The 21,614-nt window shown below is 51.0% G+C and overlaps 1 non-coding gene across 1 annotated transcript; it reads right to left on the minus strand.

The window, feature by feature from the left end:
• Positions 1-21,542: 21,542 nt before the first annotated feature.
• On the minus strand, positions 21,543-21,614 carry Trnat-cgu (transfer RNA threonine (anticodon CGU)). The gene has a single exon. It is a non-coding gene; the product is annotated as a tRNA-Thr (tRNA).

Consider the following 21,614-nt stretch of genomic DNA (forward strand, 5'->3'; position numbering starts at 1 on the left):
CCAGCCACCAGGGCTTATCAGGGAGCTGCTGTGCGGAGCGGCTTCCTTCCACTGGACACAGACCACCTACAACAGCCAGCTACCCACCCACAAAGCCATGGCAAAAGGAAAAGCCACCTAGACAGCAACTCTGCTTTGAAATTTGCTTTTGAAAGAAAGCTATGTAACAGCCCCATCCTGGCTGGGGAAGAAGGTCCAGCAGAGGGCCTCCCCCCCACCCAATTTTTTTTTTTTTGAGACACAAACCCCTTCAACAGAGAGAAACCACTGGAACGGGCCCTGGCAAGGCCATGCTTGCAGGCCAGGGGCCATGTGCAAGGTTCCACCCTCCTTCCAGCTACCCCAGGCCAGCATGCTACGGAGGCAGGGAGCAAGGTCTGAGGGCTCCGCAATATTGCAGCCCCACTCTTGACTATAGAGAAAAGCCTCCTTGGCCTGATCCTCCCTTGTTGGATATTCTGGGCTGCAATGAACAAGCCAGGAGATCTGAAACTCACCCATCAGACCCACTGGGTTTATGATAACCCATCTCCCTCTGCCAGCAATTCTTTGGGTAAGAACGCTCAGCCAGTCAGCTCTCCCCACACCCGCACAGACTGTCCTGAAACTGGGCTTCCCAACAGACCTGTGTGGCCCGATACTCACCACAGGGCTTACTTAGTCTGCACACACAGAGTACTCCTGGACAAGGCTCAAAGTGGTCTAGGATGCACATGCATGCTCAAGACAATCCAGAGAGGGCAGCAACACCTCCCTTTCAGCCATATTTCCAGACCATCCTGATGAGGAGCCAAGAAGAAATAGGAGCAAGAATGAGAGCTATGGCTTTTTTTTTTTCTCTTTAGGAACTTCACTGGGTAAAGTGAGGCTTGGGGAAGAGGAGCAAACTGACCAGGCAGGTGGCAAGATTGCAGTATGGAAAGAAAGGAATTATACTGAAGATGCATTTAGTCTTTGGACTTATAGTTGGCAAACTATGGGCAATGGGCCATAGTTTTATTAGAACAATGAGGTGGCATTCATTGGTATACTTCCTACTGCTTTTAGGCTATAATAACAGGAGCGAATGCATGTTCCTCAGTGTATGTGCTGGAAATACATGACTACACCTTACCTACTGAACACCCTGTGTAAGCACACTGCCAACCATGTCCCTGTAGTCACAGACTGCCTGCGAGCTGAGGTCACCATCCTTGCCAAGCATCGCATGAGCACATAATGCATATTGTTAGCCCAGGGAAAGACCAAAATTCTAAGTACAAGTTGGATGCTAGTGGCTCATGCTTATAACCCTAGCTACTCAGGAGGCTGAGATTCTAAGGGACTTAAGTTCAAAGCCAGCCTTGTCATATAAACCTGATTGAGGGCAGATAAAGGCTAAGACACTCTTACCTCCAATTAAACCAGCAAAAAACAAAATGAGCAGGGCACTGGTGGTTCATACTTGTAATCCAGCTACTCAGGAGGTTGAGATCTGAGGGTTGTAGTTCAAAGCCAACCTGGGCAGGAAAGTCTGTGAGACTCTTATTTTCAATTAACCACCAGAAAACTGGAATTGGAGCTGTGACTCAAAGTGGTTTGAGCACTAGCCTTCAACAACAACAACAACAACAACAACAACAACAAAGAGCTCAGGGACAGTGCCCAGGCCCCACAACCAACAAAAAACCCAAACCAAATAAAAAAACAAAAAATTGGAAATGGACTTGTGGTTGTAGTGATAGAGCACCAGCCTTGAGTGAAAAAAGCCAAGAGCCTTTCTAAGTATAATTTCTAATAAACACAGTTGCACTTGGGCCGTATCTAGTGGTAAAGTGCTCCCTAGCATACACAAGACCCTGGGTTGGATCCCCAGCACACACAATGGGTATTGCTTTTGCCTACCTCATAAAGCTGAGCCATCATGATAAATCAGGGACTGCATGTGGTTGCAAGTCAGATGGCATGACCTTTGAGTCCTCATGTTTGTTCTCTGGAGCTTTACACAAAAAGTGTGCTGTCTCTCGATAGTGGCTAATATGCAACAGGCACTGGACAGAACACAGGACACATACAAGCACACTGGACTGAGCTCTCAAGACCCAGTGACAGCAGGACTTGCAGGGCCATGGGGCCACCCAGCCCTACAGTGGTAGTGTGGCTGAAGGAGAAGTAGGCCCCAGAAGCTGGACTTGGCCTGTCTTTGTCACCTAGTGGATGCTATGGTAGCCACAATCTCTTCCTCCAGACGTTCAGGCTGGAGATGTTTCAGAATTTTCCTGACTTTACAAAAAATGTGGGGCCTGGGCCACCCTTTATACAGCACCCCAGCAGGGCAGCACCTGTAATCAAACACATTAATATCTCTACAGTGACATCCATGAATATTCACACTCCCGGAGATAAATATAGATGCTAATAGTCTCAGGTCAGGTCAAGTTTTCTCATGAATTTAATTATGAAAAATTTGGATTTTTTTTTAGAGTTCTTTGGAGATCACAACTTGGAGAAGGTAGCCGGGCCTGCGGCTAGAGCAGTTACAAAGGGAAGGTGCTGGTAATTTCACCGCCCTGCTCCCAGCTCGGTGGCCTCAGTACCATGGGGCCTGGGATACACTGAATTTCTGCTGCCAGAAAGTTTTTCCCTTCAAAGAACAGGCACCAATGCGATTGCTGAATGGTGAAAATAGTATTTGAAATGCCAATTTTTGTCTGGTGGCTTCACTGTCAGGAATCAAAAGAAGCTGATGTTAAAGAAACTCCCCCCCCCCCAATTCTGTTTACTTAGCAAAGGGACAATAAAATGTTCTCAGGCCTCCAGGTGCTTAAACTAGCTTCCAGAGACAGTGATTAGAGGATAGTGGTTCAAAGCCAACCCAGGCAGAAAAGTTCAAAAGACTTCATCTCTCAAATAACCAGCAAAAAGTCGGCTCAAGTAGTATAACACCAGCCATGAGCAAAGAAACCAAGCAAGAGTGCAAAGTTCCAAGGTCAAGCCCCAGCACACACATGCATGCCCACATGCACACATAGTTTCTGCCTGAGAGATAGTTAATAGGTTTTCCACAGAGCAGGCCAGAGCTGAAGCTAGTCTTTTTCTCCCCATGTACCTCCTCAACGCCTCTCTGTGGCCAAATTTCTTCTTGGAAATGTGAAATAATTTATCTCATCACAACTTCCTAACAGCTAATTAGAAAAATGTACTAATTGGACAATCCAGTTTCAGATGTTCTAATTATACTCCTCGGGGGAGGAGGGATACAAAAGTGAACATATATTTAAAATGTAATGGCACTTGTTCCAACAGTGTAAAATATCTAGAAAGGCTAAAGTATAAGGTTCCAAAAAAAAAAAAAAAGACATCTTAATAGCAGTGGTACTTCAAGAATATTTTGATCATCACCATCTACCCCCAGCTGAACCACCCCCTATATATACCACAACTCTTCTGCCTCAGAGGATATGTTGAGAGGTACCATGGTGACCACTTGCTGCCCCTGAGCAATGTAATCGCCTTCCCTGCTTTTTAATGCAATAAAATTGTAGTATTCTGAATGCCATACCCAGTTTCTCCTACAAATGACTACCAGAAATTTCCTCATCGCCCGAGATTTCTAAACCTCAAATTGAGAAAGAGGTTCTGATTCCATGGGTGATCTCCACCTCACCCTGGCACTGGACGGATTTCTGAGAAATGCTTTTGGCCAGGCCAAGAGCAGGTCTGAGAGCAAGACATGACAAGAGGAAATGGCTGTGTACGAGGGCTCTGCCGGGGACAGCGCCCAGAGCTGGAGGCATCTCTCACATGCACTGCGCTCCTGAAAGAAATGCCCACTCAACGTTTATAGGCCTGGCACACCCAGACAATAAAGCTGCCCATGAGCCCCAGATTCTACTTAGTCAAGGTTGACTACCCTGCAGGGGGAAGGGACATGAGGGCAGCCAGCAGCCACAGGCCAGCACCAGACTGAAGCCGGGCCATCTGTCCTCAGAGAGGACAGTCATTCTGCCCAACTCTGCAAGACATGTGCTCCCCATCCCACAACGCCCCAGGTCGCTGAGGGTGTTAGTTTCACTTTCTGGGTTCAGTTCCTGGGTCACCACGTACCCTGAAGGGAGACAACAACTTAGAATACCAGGAGAGAATCCTCAAAACTGTTCCTTGTCTTTTTTTTTTTTCTTTCTTCTTTTTCCTGAGGACACTGCTTCCCCTGAAGATGGTAACAGGCTTTAGTGAAAACCCCAAGTGCGTAACTTCAGTCCCCTGGGCTGTCCCGCTCTAATATGACTGATTACACATCTAAATGCAATAAACAGGGCAAAGTGGAATTATTTTTCTGGGAAAAACCAACATCATAAAAGGGTCTTTATTGAATCAAGGGCCCATGAACTGTTCTCTTGCCTAATTATGGCTCCCTAGTGAACTAGGCTGGGTTTCCAGGCAGGGCTCCTCACAAGTCTCCGGCCCAAAGAGCAATGGGATATCTGTCACAACTTGTCTAATTACAGTAAAATCCACCAGGAGGACCAAAGGGAAAATGCCAAGCTATCTTGGCAATAGCCCCCTCCCCTCCCCCCTTGGACTCTGGAGGGGGCATGGGGACTGGTTTCCAGGGAACTTGTATTTTCAGGGGCTGCCCCTGCTCCATCCCCACCCCCTACGTTCAACGTCAAGGTCCTGCAGGACCCTGCCCCTTCCCAGGGTCAAAGCTAGTTTTCCAGTCCCCCAGCAACGCCCATTCTATAGCAAAGGTCCATTGTCAAAATTTGACCTTTTACCAGAGGCACGATCTGAGCGTGTGCTCAGACCTGAGCAAAGATGGACAGACATAGGACTGGGTGAAAGCCAGAAAGAATGAGCCACAGGGGGAGCGCTCACCCTCTGCACCAACCAGCTGGGAGCAAGTGGTCTGATTGACTTTTCCAGCTACGCAGGGTCTGGACAAGCATACGGGAGACTAACATCTTGCTTATACTCAAGTCCAAGTTCCAAATATCTGTTTAATCACCCTCAAACTTCTCCTTATGTCCCCGCCCCCATGCAAAGCTCAGCAGAAAGGCTCCAGAGAACTTCACCCCGACTCTCCCACTGCCTGTCCCCCCTCACAGGGCTCCAGGGCATGGAGCCACCCCAGGATTGTGGGCTCTGCCCCTACCCTCAGGCAGTTCCAGGCAAGTCTCCCTGGAGCACGGGAGTGACCTCCAACCCACCAAGGACTTGCCTTTCTTCCAGTGTTTTCTCCCTAGATTTCAAGCTTGCCTTAGGTCGTCCTGCCTCGACCTCGCCAGTCTGACTGGCTGTCATTTGTGAGCAGTTACCACATGCCAGCCCCCACCAGTGGCCTGGTGTTTCAACAGACATTCTCTATTCTCTGTCAGTTTTCAAAATGTCTTACAAAGTGAGTCTGTATCATCAGACAGGGAAACTGAGTCTCAGGACCTCAGTGGAGTCTCCAGGATAGCCAGGTTTCTAACTCCCAAGTCAACGGCCTTTCTGCCCTCCTCCCTCCCCCTGCCTTTTTCCTCTGAGAGTCTCTGGAAAGCCAGGTGCTATATCAGCAAAATAAGCACAGAGTTATTAAGTCTACTTTACAAAGGGGAAAGATAGGGGGTTATTTCTTGTTTGCTTGGGAAACCAGAACGCAAGCTTCTATCACCCAGGAAGAGAAGCCAGTGTTTGCACGGCCCAGGGCAGGAATCCAGAGAAAGGAAGAGAGCTTCATGAGCCCGAACCACAAAATCTTCCTAGATGGATCCAAATTTCACAGCTGCACATCTCTGACGCCTTCCCACACCCCTCCTGCTGCTCCAAACCACAGCCCAGGGTTCCTGCATCTGCACCTCCCATCCCAACTGGCAGTGTAAAGGCTACAAGGAGGTAGTCTATTTGGTCCAACCATCTGCTGCTCCGAGGGCCAGTGTGACAGAGCAGAGATGCAAATCAAGCAACTGTCCTTTCCACAGGGCACCTTCTTCCCCAATCCTCCCTGGCAGCCAGCACAAGGGATCTTGCTACAGGACGATGTCAAAACTCCCCAGACTGTGCCAAAGGGAGGAAGGAGAAGGGAGGGAGCACCCACCCACAGTGGGTGAGAAGTCACCTGCCTGGTCCATTCGGTAAGCCTTGCCTCTTGCCCCATGCCAGTTAGGACTACTGAACACCCAAGTACTGCAAAGCTTAGAGTTGATTCCGACTACCCCCTTTGACACTCTAAACAAAAACACTCACATTGTGGCGTGAAGTCCAAACTCCAGGAAACCCTGATTTTGTTTTTCCCTCAGCATTAAAAAATAAATAAATCAAAGTGTCCTCCCTCAACGTCTTTGTCCCCTGAGTATATGTTGAGCCTGCCACGGAGTGGGCAGGCGCACGGCAGCCAGGGTCTCTGGCATGCCTTTCTCTGGACCTATCATGAATTGTGCTCGGGGTCTGAAATGGGGGAGTCTTTGGGCTGCCCAGGCTGGCTGCACTGCAGAGCAGATGTGCAAGGCGGCCACATCTGCAAGCCAGGGTTCCTTTAAGGTCTGTGCTGGCTAATTCAGACCAATCCACCTCCTGTGCTCAGGCTTGCTGCTTCCAATCTGGGAGACTGCTGCTGTAGCCACAAAAGGCAGCTGGGAAATCCTGGAAGAGCCCTCATTTGCTCTCAAGGCTGGGGGCGGGGGGGGGGGGTGAGGGTGGTAAAAAGCCAGCGTGGACAGTGAGGAAGCAAGGCAGGCTTACCCACAGATGTCACTCTGCCTAGCCCAGATCTTGGCCTAGAGAATAGCCGCCCCCTCTCCCCCCCCAATAAAAAGACGGACTTAAGACAGGGAAAAGGTTTCTAGATATTATCTATCTTCACCTTCTGACGAGACTGCAACACAGGATGGGTTAAATTACTGATCCAGGACCAGCAAACAGAGTCAGTCCAGCCTGAGAACCTGTGGAACTTACAAGCCTAGGGACTTGGTCCCTATGCACACTTCCCAACCAACATGTACACAAGCATGGGTAAACACACACATTTTTAAATATGAACGCCCAGGGGATGAGGACCACCGAAGGAAGGCCCACTGGCTATGCTTGTACGTGTATTTTTCAGGACTCCTATCACACCCCGCTGAAGTGTCATAATCCTAGTTTCACCAAGGGAAAAACTGGAGCACAAATATGTCACAATCTGGGGCAAAATCCACCCAGCTAGCAGAGAAGTCAGAACTGGAAGCCCAACACGTCTGACCCACACTACACCTCTGTGGTCTTCATTTGGCTGTTTCCAGAGAAAACTCCTTGGTGGAAACCAAAATGATCCCTTCCTTCTGAGACAACTCTATTCAGAGATTTATCACTGACCAAGAGCATTGAGCTGCTGTGCTGAAGAAGTGAGACTGGCCAAATATTTACCCACCCATGCAGGGAGCCACAAACCAGGGGAAGGGGGAGGGGGCAGGACTCAAGTCCACAAAGTAATGAGGGCTAAGCTGTTGCTCCACAAACTCCGGGCAGAATCCACCCCAACCAGAGCTATCTGAAAGCTCCACTTTCAGCATAGAGGTGCTAAAAGGCTAAGAGACACAGAGAAGAAGCTTAGAAGTCACGAGGGGGGAAGGGAGGAGCACCAATGAAAGCTTGGAGGCATTTCCAAGTATCAGAACTTCCAGAATTGCCAGAACTTGAGCGTAGAGATGAAAAGACCAAGTTTTCCCAGTATATCTTACGTCATGGCAATTCTCCTAGGCAAAAATTGATCTCAAACTTTTAATAGGTTGAGCTTTAAAAAAAAAAACTACAAGGGTGAGGTTAATTATTCACCAGGTTGCAATTTACTTAAGAGTTGAGGGAATGCAAGTTTCCTTCTAGTAGGCAGGACCTGAGTGCAGCTTGGGTCTCTCCGGGGAGGTATAGCTAAAATCCTTCCACACCCACCAGCTTTACACCTTGCATTTAGCTGCTTCCTGAAGGCTCCAGCACAAAGAAGTCTGATGTCCAAGCCACTTCCCCCCAACCTAAACCTTGAGGCACCCATCTTCAAAGGATGGACTGACTGGGAGTAGGGCTGGGGACAGGAGAGAGATGTATGCCACCAGACACTGGGAATTCAAAGCGGCAGCACAATCACAAAGCTCTCTACTAAAACACAATTTCTAAACACATCAGCTTAGATCAAAGCAGAAATCAGCTGCTGGAGGCCAGGCTAGCCCAGCCCACAGCTGAGCTGATTCAATCTCATTTTGCAAAGAAAAAAAAAAAGGGAAAAAAAAAAAAAACTAATCACTCAGCTTCTCCCAATGAAACGAAGCACCAAAGTCATTTCCTAAAAATTCTTAAAACCCTAGCCAGCCCCTTTGAGAACAGGATATGGCCTGAAGGAGATCTGCGGGCCACTGGGACCAGGCCAGAGGTGCTGTCGGGATCCTCATGCCTTATTCCTACACGTTCATGCTCCACTGTCCCCAAGCCTGTCCCCTCCAGGTGGTTCAAAGCAGCCCGCTTTGCATGCTTTTCTGCATCTCATTACACAAGCCACTTCTGCAGATCTTCCATGACCATGAAATATTCTGGAGATTTCCATTTCACTTATTTTTTTTTCCCATACTGATCTGTAGGACTACAAGAGGCATAGGTTCAAAGGGAAAACATTGTTTTCCCAACCTGATTCTGTGCCCCAAAGAGAGCATTTTTCTTAATTAGGAGCAAGGCCTCCAGCTGAAGCTCTTAGTAGCTCCAATCCTAGATAATTTTGTCTCAAAACTAAGAATTTGTCAAAGAAAGTTTTCTCCCATACTTTGGACATCTACATGTTTCACTAACTAGGGCCCAAAGGACAGAGCTCGCATAGACAAATTTCAGGCTAAACGCAGGGCAAGACTATGCCCTTGTTCATTTTCCAACCCCAGTCTGGCCTCAGACCCAGTTCTCCTGACTGCCCTGTGTCCACAGCTGGCTCCTTCTGGACCCACCGAATCAGGGAAGACGACAAACTTCTACATGACAACCACAAAGACTCCTTGACCCACAGAGGTCGGGAAGCTGGTGATGAAGTGCCTTTTATGTGTCTTTGCCCCAACTTCCCCAAGATGGGTCAACCTGGCCAGGCTGGTTCTCCCTCTTCCATACTTCTAGAAACCTCTATTCCCCAATGCCAAAAAGGGGGCCAAAAGTGCCCCCATTCTGTTCACGTGCCCTTCACACAGGTCAAGTCACCTCACTGCATGTTCCCAAATGTTTTGTCCAAGGTCCCCACTGCCAAGCGGGCCAAAACAACACAAAGTGGCAAAAGTGCCAACATCAGGAACCCCGGATTTTAAGCATCGTTTCTTGTTTTTTTTGGGTGTGTGTGTGTGTGTGTGTGTGTGTGTGTGTGTGTGTGAAGAAACAAACTTTAGAGGAATAGAGTTTGAGAAAGCTTCCTGCATAAAGCTGAGGTGATAGCCTTTTGGGGGGGGGAGGAGGGGTCAGGGAACAAAAGACTAGCCAGTTAGACACATTACAAAGATCCATCTTTCCAAGAGACGGTGGTGTGCAGGAAAAACAGCTACACTTCCATGTCCTCAAAGGCAAGTCTGGAAAACAGGCTCCGACTTCCCCCACCCCCAAGCTCAAGGTGGACACCTGGAAAGCGCGGCAGGGCAGGGCAGGGCTGGGCAGGGCAGTTAGGGAGAGGGGAGCAGGCTTCCGCTCACTGGAAGGTTGCCCCAAGAGAAGAATCCAGCTTGGGGTCTCAGGTAATCACAGATTCCCAACTCCGAGCGCCTCGCGATTTCTCTTTCCAAGCACGGGGATCCTGGAATCTGCACGCTGAGCCCGCGCTGCACGCGCCTTTCCATCCCCGCCGCCGTGTGGGTCTGGGAGGTGGCGGCTCGGCCGGTTCGCGCGCGCGCGGACCCCCGTGGAAGCCGGCCTGGGGCCGGGAGGAGCGCGGAGGCGACGCCGCCGGTCCTGGGGGGGCCGAGGACTGGGACTTTGTAGGCCAGTTGAACTGACACCCTCATCTCGCCCGCAAAGACCCAGCCCTCAACTCCCGTCCGCTTTGGAGTGTGGGGTGTGGCGCGCCCCGACAGGCTTCCTCGGGCTGGGTTCCGCCGCCAGCTCTCCGCACCGCCGAGATTCCCCCCGACCCCCACCCCCCCAAAACATGAAATCACCTGTCCGCCTGATCACCGCCCGCGCGGGATGGGAACCCAGCTCTCCACGGGGGACAAACGCGCCGGCGGCCAGGCCACCCCCGGCCTCTCTCGAGGCAGCCGAGGGTCCCACGCTCACGCCCAGCCCCAGAGTTACACCCCGAGAAACTTCGCCGCGCTCCCACGCCGCCGCCGCGTTACCTGCGCTCAGCTAGGGGCAGGAGCCGAGACTCCGGCGCCTCCCGCCGCCGCCAGCCGCCTCCTCCCGCACCATCGCCCATCCCGCACAGGGGCGCAACGGCCGCCAGCCGGGGTCGGGAGCCCCGACGTTCCAGGAGCCCCGTGCGCGCCTGGCCTTGGGGCGTGGGGGGCGGGGGTGGGCACGGCCTCGCTCGACCTCCTCGGGACCGCTGCCCCCTCCCTCCCCAAGGTGGGCACACCGGGCACAATGGGGAGAGGAGGCCAGCGCGTCCCCTCGAAAGTTGGGGGGTGGGGATCCGCTCTCTCGTTAGCTCGGGCCGACCTGGCTCCACGTGCTGGTGACACATCAGGAAGGCTGCGCGCTCCGCGGCTCTCGGCGGCCGGACGCGGACAGCGCCCGCCCGCCCGCCCCGCCTCCCCCAGCCGGCGCGCGCCCCGCCCCGCCCTCCGCTCCGCCCCGCCCCTCGTGCGGCACCGCCCCCGACACCGCCCGCTCGTTCCCGGGCACCAGCGGGAGGACGCGGGGCGCGGCGTGGGGGATGGCCAAGGTGCCCCGTCCCTGCACCGCCCGCGCCGCTGCGGGCACGGGACGTGGACGCGGGCAGCGCAACTCGAGCGTCCCCAGGGCCGCTTCCCGCACCCGCTGCCCTTCCTGCTCCCCCCACCCCCCCAGTAATTTTCCCCGTCTCCTCCCTTGAGCGGGACGAGCCGCGCCAGCGCTTCCTCCCCGCGGAGATCGGCGCGGGGAGCCCCCTGCCGGCCGCTCGGCGCCCGGGCCGCGCCCCCAACCCGGCCCCGCCCCGCGCGCGAGGCCCGCGCGCCCGCCTCGACCTCGGGATCGGGACCCTGGAGCCTGAGCCGCGCGCTCCTCGCTGGGTTTTGCTGGCAAAGCAGGGAGCTCCTACCTGCAAACCACCCAGCATGCCCGGCCGCGGCTTTTCCAGAAATATTAGCTATGCATTTCCAACTCCCAGTGCTGGCTGCCTGTACCCAACCGCTTTTCCTGGCTCTGCTTTTTCAAAAGCTGATCTCTTTTTTGGGGGGAGGGGGCTGTGGAAGAGGGGTGGTGCTGGCTCTGTTTTTGTCTCTCAGCTTGTCTCTCCCTCTCCCGTCTCACCCGCCCCTTTGTCCCCCACCTCCAGCGTGTGGAGGGCTCACTACGTGTCCCTATCTTCTCTTTCCCAGCCCCACTAACCCAAATCAGGCTGTAAGCCCCTCACTGCAGTTAGGAGCGGAGATTGCCGTCGCCTGGATCCCCTGCACAGGCCGGACGGATGTGAGGGCGCAGGTGCTGGAACGGGAACGGCTCTGGGCGAGCTGGAAGGCAGAGGTTTTCCCCCCAAAGACGACTAGTGCTGGCCTCAGGCCTCTGTAATAATCCCCATTTTGTGGGGAGCCCAGGATTAGAAGAGAAGAAAGAGGAAGATACCCTGACATGGCTGGTGATGCTGCCGGAGCTGGCAGGGGCTGGAATTCCTGCTCTGCTTTCTCTTCCCCCTTTTATTGCACTCTCCAAATCTGACAAACTCTTCGGATCTGAGACGCGCGGAGCCTGGAGGAGCCGGTGTCCTGGGGGGATGAAAGGGCAGGGATGTAATGGGTTTACCCAGGCACTGATCCCAGAGAAGCCCTTGAAAGATTAAGATTTGCTCCCTGGGCCTGAAATCTCCCTGCTACCCCCTGACCACATCAAAGGACGCTGCTGTGGGGGGCGCCTAATCTCATCAATGGAATCAAAGCTAGACAAGAAAGGAAGTTCTGCAAACTTGGGGGTAGCGGCAGGCTAGACAACACACTAGAGAAAGGCGGATGCTAGGGCCCTGGCCTCATCACACCTCAAAACAAAACAAAAACAAAAACACCCAGAGCCCTAAACCAATCCACAATCCACACAATCCTCTGCTTCAGGTGACCCCTATGGGAAGGGCAAGTCAGGCATTGGGTGTGTGGACCTGCCTTCCCTGGTTGAAGCTCGCCAATATCCCACAGCCTGCTGTGTCTCCTCTTTCCTCTGAGAAACTTCTTTTGAAAAAAAGCTCCTATGGGGCAGGTCCTGTATTCCTAGCTACTTAAGAGGCTGAGATCTGAGGATCACAGTTTGAAGCCAGCCCAGCCAGAAAGTCCCAATGAGACTCTCATCTCCAAAACGTGAAGTGGAGCTGTGGCTCAAAGTTGGTAGAGTGCTAGCCTTGAGCAAAAGACCTCAGGGACAACTCCCAGACCGAGTTCAAATCCCCACGACTGACAAAAAAAAAAAAACCTCTTCTAAAAGATGATTTTAGGTGGAAAAATATGTAATATGTAGCTTATAATGTACATATTATGAACATTGTGGTTTCAGTGAAACTAAGATGGTTCTAGTAAGCTAAGGCAAAGACACATGTATTTGGTCAATGATGGTATAAGTGTTATTCTGATGTGACCAAAAAAGATAGTTGTGGGGCTGGGAAGGTGGCTCAGTGGTAGAGTGCTTGCCTTGCATGCAAGAGGCCCTGGGTTCAATTCCTCAGCACCACATAAGCAGAAAAAGCCAGAAGTGGCACTGTGGCTCAAGTGGTAGAGTGCTAGCCTTGAGCTGAAGAGCTGAGGGACAGCACCCAGGCCCAGAGCTCAGGCCCCATGACTGGCAAAAAAAAAAAAAAAAAGATAGTTGTGTACACATTCATCAGTGGTAGAAAAACATTACCATGGGGCTGGGGAGGTGGCTTAGTGGTAGAGTGCTTGCCTTGCATGCATGGGTTCAATTTCTCAGCACCAAACAGAAAAAGCCAGAAGTGGTGCTGTGGTGTAAGTGGTAGAGTGCTAGCCGTGAGCTGAAAAGAGCTCAGGGACAGTGCCCAGGCCCCAGAGTTCAGGCCCCATGACAGAACAAAAGAAAAATACTACCTACAACTTTTCTCAGAGATATAGTTTTTGCTGGGGCTGGTGGCACATACCTGTAATCCTAGCACTCAGGTGGCTAAAGCAGAAAGATTAACAGCTGGAAACCAGTGTGGGCTACATAGTAAGATTCTGTTTTAAAACAAAACAGCTGGGTGCCTGTGATCCTAGCTATTCAGAGAGCTGAGAGCTAAGGATCACTAAGCTAGTTGTCGTGGGGCCTGAACTGTGGGCCTGGGTGCTGTCCTTCAGCTCTTCAGCTCAAGGTGAGCACTCTACCACTTAAGCCACAGCGCCACTTTCAGCTTTTTCTGCTTACGTGGTACTGAGGAATCAAACCCACGGCCTCATGTATACAAGGCAAGCGCTCTACCACTGAGCCACCTTCCCATCCCCGTCTGGAAGACTCTTATCTCCAATTAAACATCATGAAGCCTGAAATGATAGAGTGCCAGGCTTGAACAACAACAACAAAAAAAAAAGTGATAGTGCTCAGGCCTGAGTTGAAGCCAGGATAATAATCATGTAAAATATTTAAAAAATTAAAAAACAGCCCTAGGGGTGGGGAAAAAAAAGAAAAACCCAGCCCTTGAGGTTGGAGACGTGGTTCATTTGGTAGAGTGCCAGCCAAGGAGAGTGAAAGCATCAGATACTGAATTCAAATCCTGGTTTCAGACCTAAGAAAAAGGAAAAGAGAAATACTGCCTTATAATAGTGATTTTCTAAATGCTTGCCATCATGCCCTGTAATAAGGAATATGTACATGTATGAGATATGCGTGATGTAGTCACGTGTGCATAAATAAAAGGAAAATTTCATGAAGCAACCTGTTTGCACTCAACACAAGTTCTATGTTGTCCTGCTGTTTTCCAAGCCATTGAATTGATTTCATTCCGCGGCCTTGGGGCCATGCCATGGTGATGGTCTTGACACTTCTCCACTAATGAAAAATCTCTTCATGCCAAGACCTTGTACCCAGATCCTTTTTACAATGCCACAAGGTCTCGAGGACAGAGGTGGTATTATTGCTCACATTGTACCACTGAGATTACTGGGCAGGGTCAAGGGTCCCTTGGGTAGTAAGTGCCACCCTGAGGTCAGTCCCTGTCCCCTCAGTTCTCCCTTGGTCCCATGCACTTTTCACCACCACACTTTGACCTCCTGGTCTGAGCAAGCATCTCAGCCAAGCTCAGTCTCCAAGGTACTTCTTAGGCCATTCTTGCTCTTTCCACAAGGTAATTCACCTCTCCAAGTCTGACCTGTGGCTTCTGTTCTCTTTGTCTCCATTAATGAGGCTCATCCCCCAAGAGTCAGGCTCCTTGGCAAGCCAACTTCATAGCTCCTGAAGTGAGGTGAAGGGTGAGGATGTATGGTGCAAGATGGATTTTTCTAATATGTGTGTAATGCTGGAGATTGAGTGGCGATCCTTGCACATGCTAGGCATCTACTCTACTACTTGAACCAATCTCCTACTCTTTGGTTTGTCTTTTGCTTCTGAGACCAGGTCTGCTATCTTTGCATGGACTGGCCTTAAACTTGAGATCCTCCTGCATCCCAAGCAGCTGGGATTCCAGGGATGTACCACCACACCTGTCAAGACATGGAAAATGTTAAGGTCTAAGGGTCCTTGCTGGACAAATCCATCTCAATGATTGATAAGGATCAACCTGCCTTGGGGACAGAATTTCAGAGTTGGAAGGTTTGAACTCAGAGCCTTGCGCTTGCTAAGCAGGTGTTCGGCTGAGCCACGCTTCCAGCCCTTTTTGCACCGATTACTTTTGGAATAGGGTCTCACTTCCTGCTCAGTTCTGTATTTCGATCCTCATATTTTAGGCTTCTAGTGTAGCTAGGATGTTACCACACCCAGCTTCTTCCATTGAGATAGATAGTCTCAAGGATTTTCTTTCTTGGGCTGATCTTGAACTGCCACCTTTCCAATCTCAATCTCCCAAGTAGTTAGGATGACCAACATGAGCCACTGGCATGTGGCTTTAGACACCCCCATTCTAAATCACAGCCCCCTGCCCATCACTTATCTGCCATCAAAGCTATTCCCCTTCCATAGTCCTTCTCAGTCCTAACATGCCACATTTTTCATGCCAGTGCTGGGGCAGTACTCAAGGTCCCTTAGCTTTTTCTCTCAAGATTGGTGCTCTACCACTTGAGCCAAGCTCTACTTCTAGTTTTTTGGTAGTTACTTAGAGATAAGAGTTTCATGGACTTTCCTGCTCAGGCTAGATCTGCACTGTGATCCTCAAAATTGAGTCTGATTAGCTAGGATTACAGACGTGAGCCAAAGGCATCTGGCTAATTTCCCAGATTTTGGTATCTGTCTCCCTACTTCTACTTTTTTTTCTGCCTCCAACTGTCAGAATAGGAGCTCCAGAGGGACAGAGATTCTCATCAGTTTGCACCCTGCTATACCCCAGAGCCTGGCACATAATGCATAATCAGTAAACATTCCAGAAGAATGCATTTCAACCTGACATTAACACCCCAAGAACCAGTAGTGACCTTGTTGACTGCATACATATTCTCTCAGAGTATAAGCACAGTCCCCAAGAGCAGTGGAGCCAACATGCCCCTCGGCCTCCCATGCATGAAGCCAGCAAGGTACATAATAGCAAAGCTGTGTTTCCACTCTCTGCTAGTGATGAACTCCTAACCTAACTTCCATCCCCACATACAGTGCGGCCAGGCAGCAGGTGGGAAGAAAAGCTCAGGCTCTAACAGATGCAAGCCCAGGGGTGCAGAGGTGATTCCCACAAGATCAAGGGCACTTTATACTAGTCTCTTTCCACCCCCTTTCCTCTTCTGGACTGTCTAGCCATCAGTTGCTGCTTCTGTATCAATAGAATTGATTATGCTCTGTTCTCTTTTCAGCCTTTTGTGGAGAGAGAAGACAGAGAGAGGAGGGGGGAGAAGGGGGAGAGAGGGAGAAGAGAAGAGAAAGGAGAGAAAGAGGAGAGGGGAGAGAGGGGAGAGAAAGAGGGGAAAGGAGGAGGAGGGAAGGAAAGAGGGAGGGAGAGGGGGAGGGAGGGAGGGAGAGGGGGAGGGAGAGGATAGGGGAAGGAAGAGGGGGAAAGAGGGGAGGGGGAGAGAGGGGAGGGGGAGAGAGGGGAGGGGGAGAGGGAGGGGGAGCACTTTGGCAGAAGACATGGGCATCCTGGCAACCAGAGAGAAAAGGACTGGAAATAATTGGTGTAATTTGTATGTCACTCACCATGGGATCCCTGAGACTCATTCTACACGTAGTTTGCTCAGATGACATTTTCCCTAGACTCTGTTTCCTTGGCCCAGATGCTTTGCACAGAGGGAGAGGCTCAGGAGAAAGCAAGGCAGGCCAGGGAACGCTTTACTACAGGAAAAAACTTCACTGGATTACTAGTTTTGTCTACATTCCAGCCCATTTCAGTTCCCCACTTCCTGTGCAACCTTCCAGAAGTCATTTCCTGCCTCTGAGCTTCAGTTTCCTCACTGGCAAATTGGGATGTGGTTATTATTATTTTTGCAAGCTTCTCCCAGCTTGATTGTCCCATAACTCTAGGAAGAATAGCTGTTGATGCATTTGACTCCTTGATCGTTTATTTGAACCTTGATTCATTCAACCAAGAGCACCTTTTGTCTACTTGGTTTCCCAAGAAGACATGATCCTGATCCCCTAGAAGCAGGAGAGAGACAGCCTGGCCCCAAAGGCATCAGTCCTTCCCAGCTGTCAGCAAATCTCAGCCAATGCTGCGCTGGCCTTGGAGCAGGGTCCATGTTTCCAGCATTGCCGTTGACTCGGGATGTGGCTGCCTTACTCAAGGATCTTCAAGACTTGACGGGCAGGGTACATGTATGAAGATGCTAGGGTTCCTAGTCAAAAACCCAGGCTTGTGGGCCAGAGTTCTGAGTCTTATCTTCACCCTTGCCATCTATGATAGAACTGATTCTTAACTTTTCATTTCTTCTACGTGTCTTGATGGTCGCCCTTTCATGAAGGACTTGCCCCAGCTGCCAGACATGCTATCAACACACTGTCCTCTGTCGGAGACATCTGGTTGAAGGGTCCCTTGACAACCCACATCCAATGAGCAAAGGGAGAGATGGTCAACCTCTGCTCATACCTGTTTCCCACCCTTCCCAGGTATGTCAAATTCTGTACACTCAACTCCCCTAGGGCCTGGGCCTCTGCAGAATGAAATCTTCATCAGTGTGTGTGTATGTGTGTGTGTGTGTGTGTGTGTGTTTGTGTGTGTGTGTGTGTGTGTGTGTGTTTGTGTGTGTGTGTGTTTGTGTGTGTGTTTGTGTGTGTGTGTTTGTGTGTGTGTGGTTCCCTTCCTCGCCCTCCTAGAGTGCAGACTGTAGACAAGTCTGGTAATATTGGTCCCTATCTTCTTTTCCTATTGCTCTAGGCTACCCAGGAAAAAATGTGAGACTGTACCTGAAATATAAAGCATCAAGGGGCTGGGAAGGTGGCTCAGTGGTAGAGTGCTTGCCTTGCATGCCTGAGACCCTGGGTTCGATCCCTCAGCACCACATAAGCAAAAAGAAAAAAGCCAGAAGTGGTGCTGTGGCTCAAGTGGTAAAGCTGAAATGCTGAGGGACAGTGCCCAGGCCCAGAGTTCAAGACCCACGCCGACAAAAAAACAAAAAAAAAAAAGCCTGATCCTGAAGAGCCCATGCCTGAGGTCACTTCCTCAGGGAAGACATCCCTAACTCTGAAGTCAGACCCTACCTTATTGCATGTGCTAGAGAAAGACACAACTGAGACCCTGTCCCAGCCCCAACAGGCTTCCTTTTGGTCATATGAGACTTGCAAAAGGGTCTAGAAAGAAACTAAGCCACCCTCACCCAGAGTAACCAGAGGCTTCTCTGAGGACATGATAGCAGACTTGAATGAAAAAACTCAGAGCCAGTGCCCAGGCTCTGCATTCAGGCCCATGACCAACAAAAATACAATACAATACAATACAATACTGCTGTATATAGGGCCCTGATGCCTCATGCCTATAATCCTAGCAACTGAGGAGACTGACATTCAAGGATCCTTGTTTGAAGACAGGCCAGGCAAAAAAGTTATGAGACTCTTATCTCCAATTAACACCCCCCCCCCCCGAAAACCGGAAGTGGCGCTGTGGCTCAAGTGGTAGAGCCCTCTCCTTGAGCTGAAGAGCACAGGGACAGTGCCCAAGCCCAGAGTTCAAGCCCCATGACCAACCCCCCCCCTAAAAAAGAAAGAAAGAAGCACAAAGGACAGTGCCCAGGTCCTGAGTTCAAGCCCCGGAACACCCCCCTCCCCTCCCCACACAACACAAACTTAAAAAAAAAAAAAAAGTGCTAGCCAGGCACTGGTGGCTCAAGTCTGTAATTCTAGCTACTCAGGAGACTGAGATCTGAGGATGTCGTTTCAAAGCCAGCCAGGCAGGAAAGTAGTCCATGAGATTCTTTTTTTTTGGGGGGGGGGTTCAGTCCTGGGGCATGAACTCTGGGCCTGGGCGCTGTCCCTCAGCTCTTCAGCTCAAGGCTAGCGCTCTACCACTTGAGCCACAGAGCCACTTCTGGCTTTTTCTTTTTGCTTATGTGGTGCTCAGGAATCGAACCCAGGGCCTTATGCATGCAAGGTAAGCACTCTACCACTGAGCCACCTTCCCAGCCCAACCATGAGATTCTTATCTCCATTAACCACCAGAAAACTGGAAGTAGTGCTGTGGCTCAAGGGGTAGAGTACTTGCCTTGAGTTAAAGAGCTGAGGGACAGCACCCAGGTCCAAAGTCAAGCCCCACAACTGACCAAAAAAGAAAATGCTATTACATAAAATGCAAGAGAGTCTTGTGGAATTGAGGCCATGATAGCCAAGGTTAGGGGTATCCACTAAGAGCAGACACATTCCTTAGAATGCATTACTACTTTCATCGTATTGACGAGAGTTTAGAATTCACACTTCATTGTACAATAAAAGGCTTTAAAATCTATCCTTCTATTCTAGAGGAGCCAGTAGTTGCCAATTTCTCCTTTTTCTGTTGTTGTTGTCCGTGGGTCTTAAACTCTGGGCCTGGGGGCTGTCTGTGGGCTCTTTAGCTCAAGGCAAGTGCTCTACCACTTGAGCCACAGTGCCACTTCTGGGGTTTTTTTTTTTTTTTTTTTTGGTAGTTAATGGGAGATAAAAATCTCAAAGAGGGGCTGGGAAGGTGGATCAGTGGTAGAGCACTTGCCTTGCATGCATGAGGCCCTGGGTTCCATTCCTCAGCACCACATAAGCAGAAAGAGCCGGAAGTGGCACTGTGGCTCAAGTGGTAGAATGCTAGCCTTGAGCTGAAGAGCTGAGGGATAGTGCCCCAGGCCCAGAGTTCAGGCCCCATGACCAACCAAAAAAAAAGAATCTCAAAGAGATTCCTGCCTGGGCTGGCTTTGAACCATGATCCTAGGATCTCAGCCTCCATAGTGGGTAGGATTACAGGTGTGAATCACGGGCATCCATCTCTGCTTTTAAGTTAAATAATAATCCTCCACAGGAGGAAGCCTGATGTAAAATAGATTATATATTGTAAAAAAAATATATCCTGGAGGTTGTAGAGACCCACAGACGAAGGGGTCTGCTAACATGGCTACCCCACTTTAGTTCTAAGACCCTGGGTGCAGCAGTCGGTGGGCCTGGGAACTCTGCAGTGATGAGTGGAGCTTCTGTAGCTCCAGTCCTGCTCATCAGGGAGGGTGATTCTGCCTAGACGAGGGGCTAGGGCCACATACCTCCCATCATGGAGTGGCCATGGCCAGGTCTCACTGTGAAGGGGGCTGCTGGGAGTTGCCTGCTTGGCCATCCTGAAGAGATAAGAAAGTTCTTAAAAAGTCTCTAAGCCTTTGGATTGGAAGAAATGGCAACTTCTGGGTCACAAGGCATTTAGGAAATACCTCTTTAAAATTTCACAACTGAGTGAGGTGCTGGTGGCTCAGGCCTGTAATCCTAGCAACTCAGGAAGCTGAGATTCTACTTCTAAGACAACCTAGGTAGGAAAACACATGAGACTCTTATCTCTAATTAACCACCAAAAAGTCTGAAGTGGAGCTTGTAGCTCAAGTGGTAGAGCACTAGCCTTAAGCACAAAAGTTCAGGGACAATGCTCTGGCCCAGAGTTCAAGCCCCAGCACTGGCAAAAATAAAGACAAATTTAACAACTGAGGCTGTCAAAATCCAGAGAGAAAGCAATTTAATGAAGGGCAGTATAGTTAATTCCCTCCCTGCCCCCCTCACCTGCTAAACCAATGACCTCCCTCCAGCCCCACAGAGGCCAGGGTAGATGCAACTCCTCAGGGTAATTGCAAGCTTTCTCCACACCCTGGCTTCCATCTCCTCTTACTGACCTTGGCCTGTGATCCACACCTGACCCCTGTCCCTGTCTCTGCAGCACCTGTGCATTGTCTCTCATTGATTTTGGCTTGGCTCATCTCCCACCCCGGTCCCTTTGGGGTGGAAGTCTCTGTTCGAGCTACTGCAGAAAACCCATGCCCCGCCAAGCAGCTCTTGCTAGTCAGAAATCCCAAGGGCAGGAAAGCATTCACAGCAATACTCAACAGCACTGGGCCTCTCTGCTCCTGTCACCGAATATGGGGACTGTCGTGCACTAAAGGCAAACGAGGCCCCCGCGGATCTCAGGCCGGCACTGACACTCCAGGCTTGCATTCCCTTCCATTTGGGATCGCGATTTCCCATCTGCCGGCGCTGGGCATCCCGCCTCCAGACTACCCAAGAGTGGCCACATTCACTTCCCCTGAAGCTCCCCAGGGCCCACCAGGCAACCAGCCCTGGGGAAAGTTTAACCCCTTTTTCTCCGGGTGTGTATGGTGTGTCAAGGAAGGTGACGTCCTAGGCATGACTCCGGAGCACGGTTGAAAAGGGGGACAGTCTGGTCCAACAAAAGAGCCGCGGATCCGAAGTGCTGCGTGCCATGCTAGGTGACATGGGTCCATCTTACCCTACAAAAGACTCAGGCAGTGACCTACTGGCTGGGCGCCCGATTGCAGCGTCAGCCCCCCCGGGGCCGCTCCCCCGGGGCCGGGAACGGATGAGGCAGCCATCGGAGGCAAAGAGGAGTGCAGGACCTGTGCAACCGGCCCTGCAAAGGAACGTGCAGAAGCCAGAACCCTCTGCCCGGAAGCGCAGACGCCCCACCACACAGATCGGACAGGCCACGTCTTGGGTTTTGCGAGCTGCAGCCGCTGCCCCGCTCTGCCCCGCCCCTGCCCTGCTCTGCCCTGTCCAGTGCAGTTTGGGGGCGGAAGTGAGACTGGAAGATGTTGGAACCAAAACGGAAAAAGGGAAAAAAAAATTCCCCTTGGAGAGTGGAGGAGGACAAACACCAAACCTACGACCAGCAAGTTCCCACCTCCAACCACAGGCACGGACGGGGTTCGAACCCGCGATCTTCGGTTTACGAGACCGACGCCTTACCACTTGGCCACCGCGCC

The sequence above is a fragment of the Dipodomys merriami genome, unplaced genomic scaffold, assembly GCF_024711535.1.
Source record: "Dipodomys merriami isolate MVZ:Mamm:240054 unplaced genomic scaffold, mDipMer1.0.p SCAF_19, whole genome shotgun sequence".
Lineage (NCBI taxonomy): Eukaryota > Metazoa > Chordata > Mammalia > Rodentia > Heteromyidae > Dipodomys > Dipodomys merriami.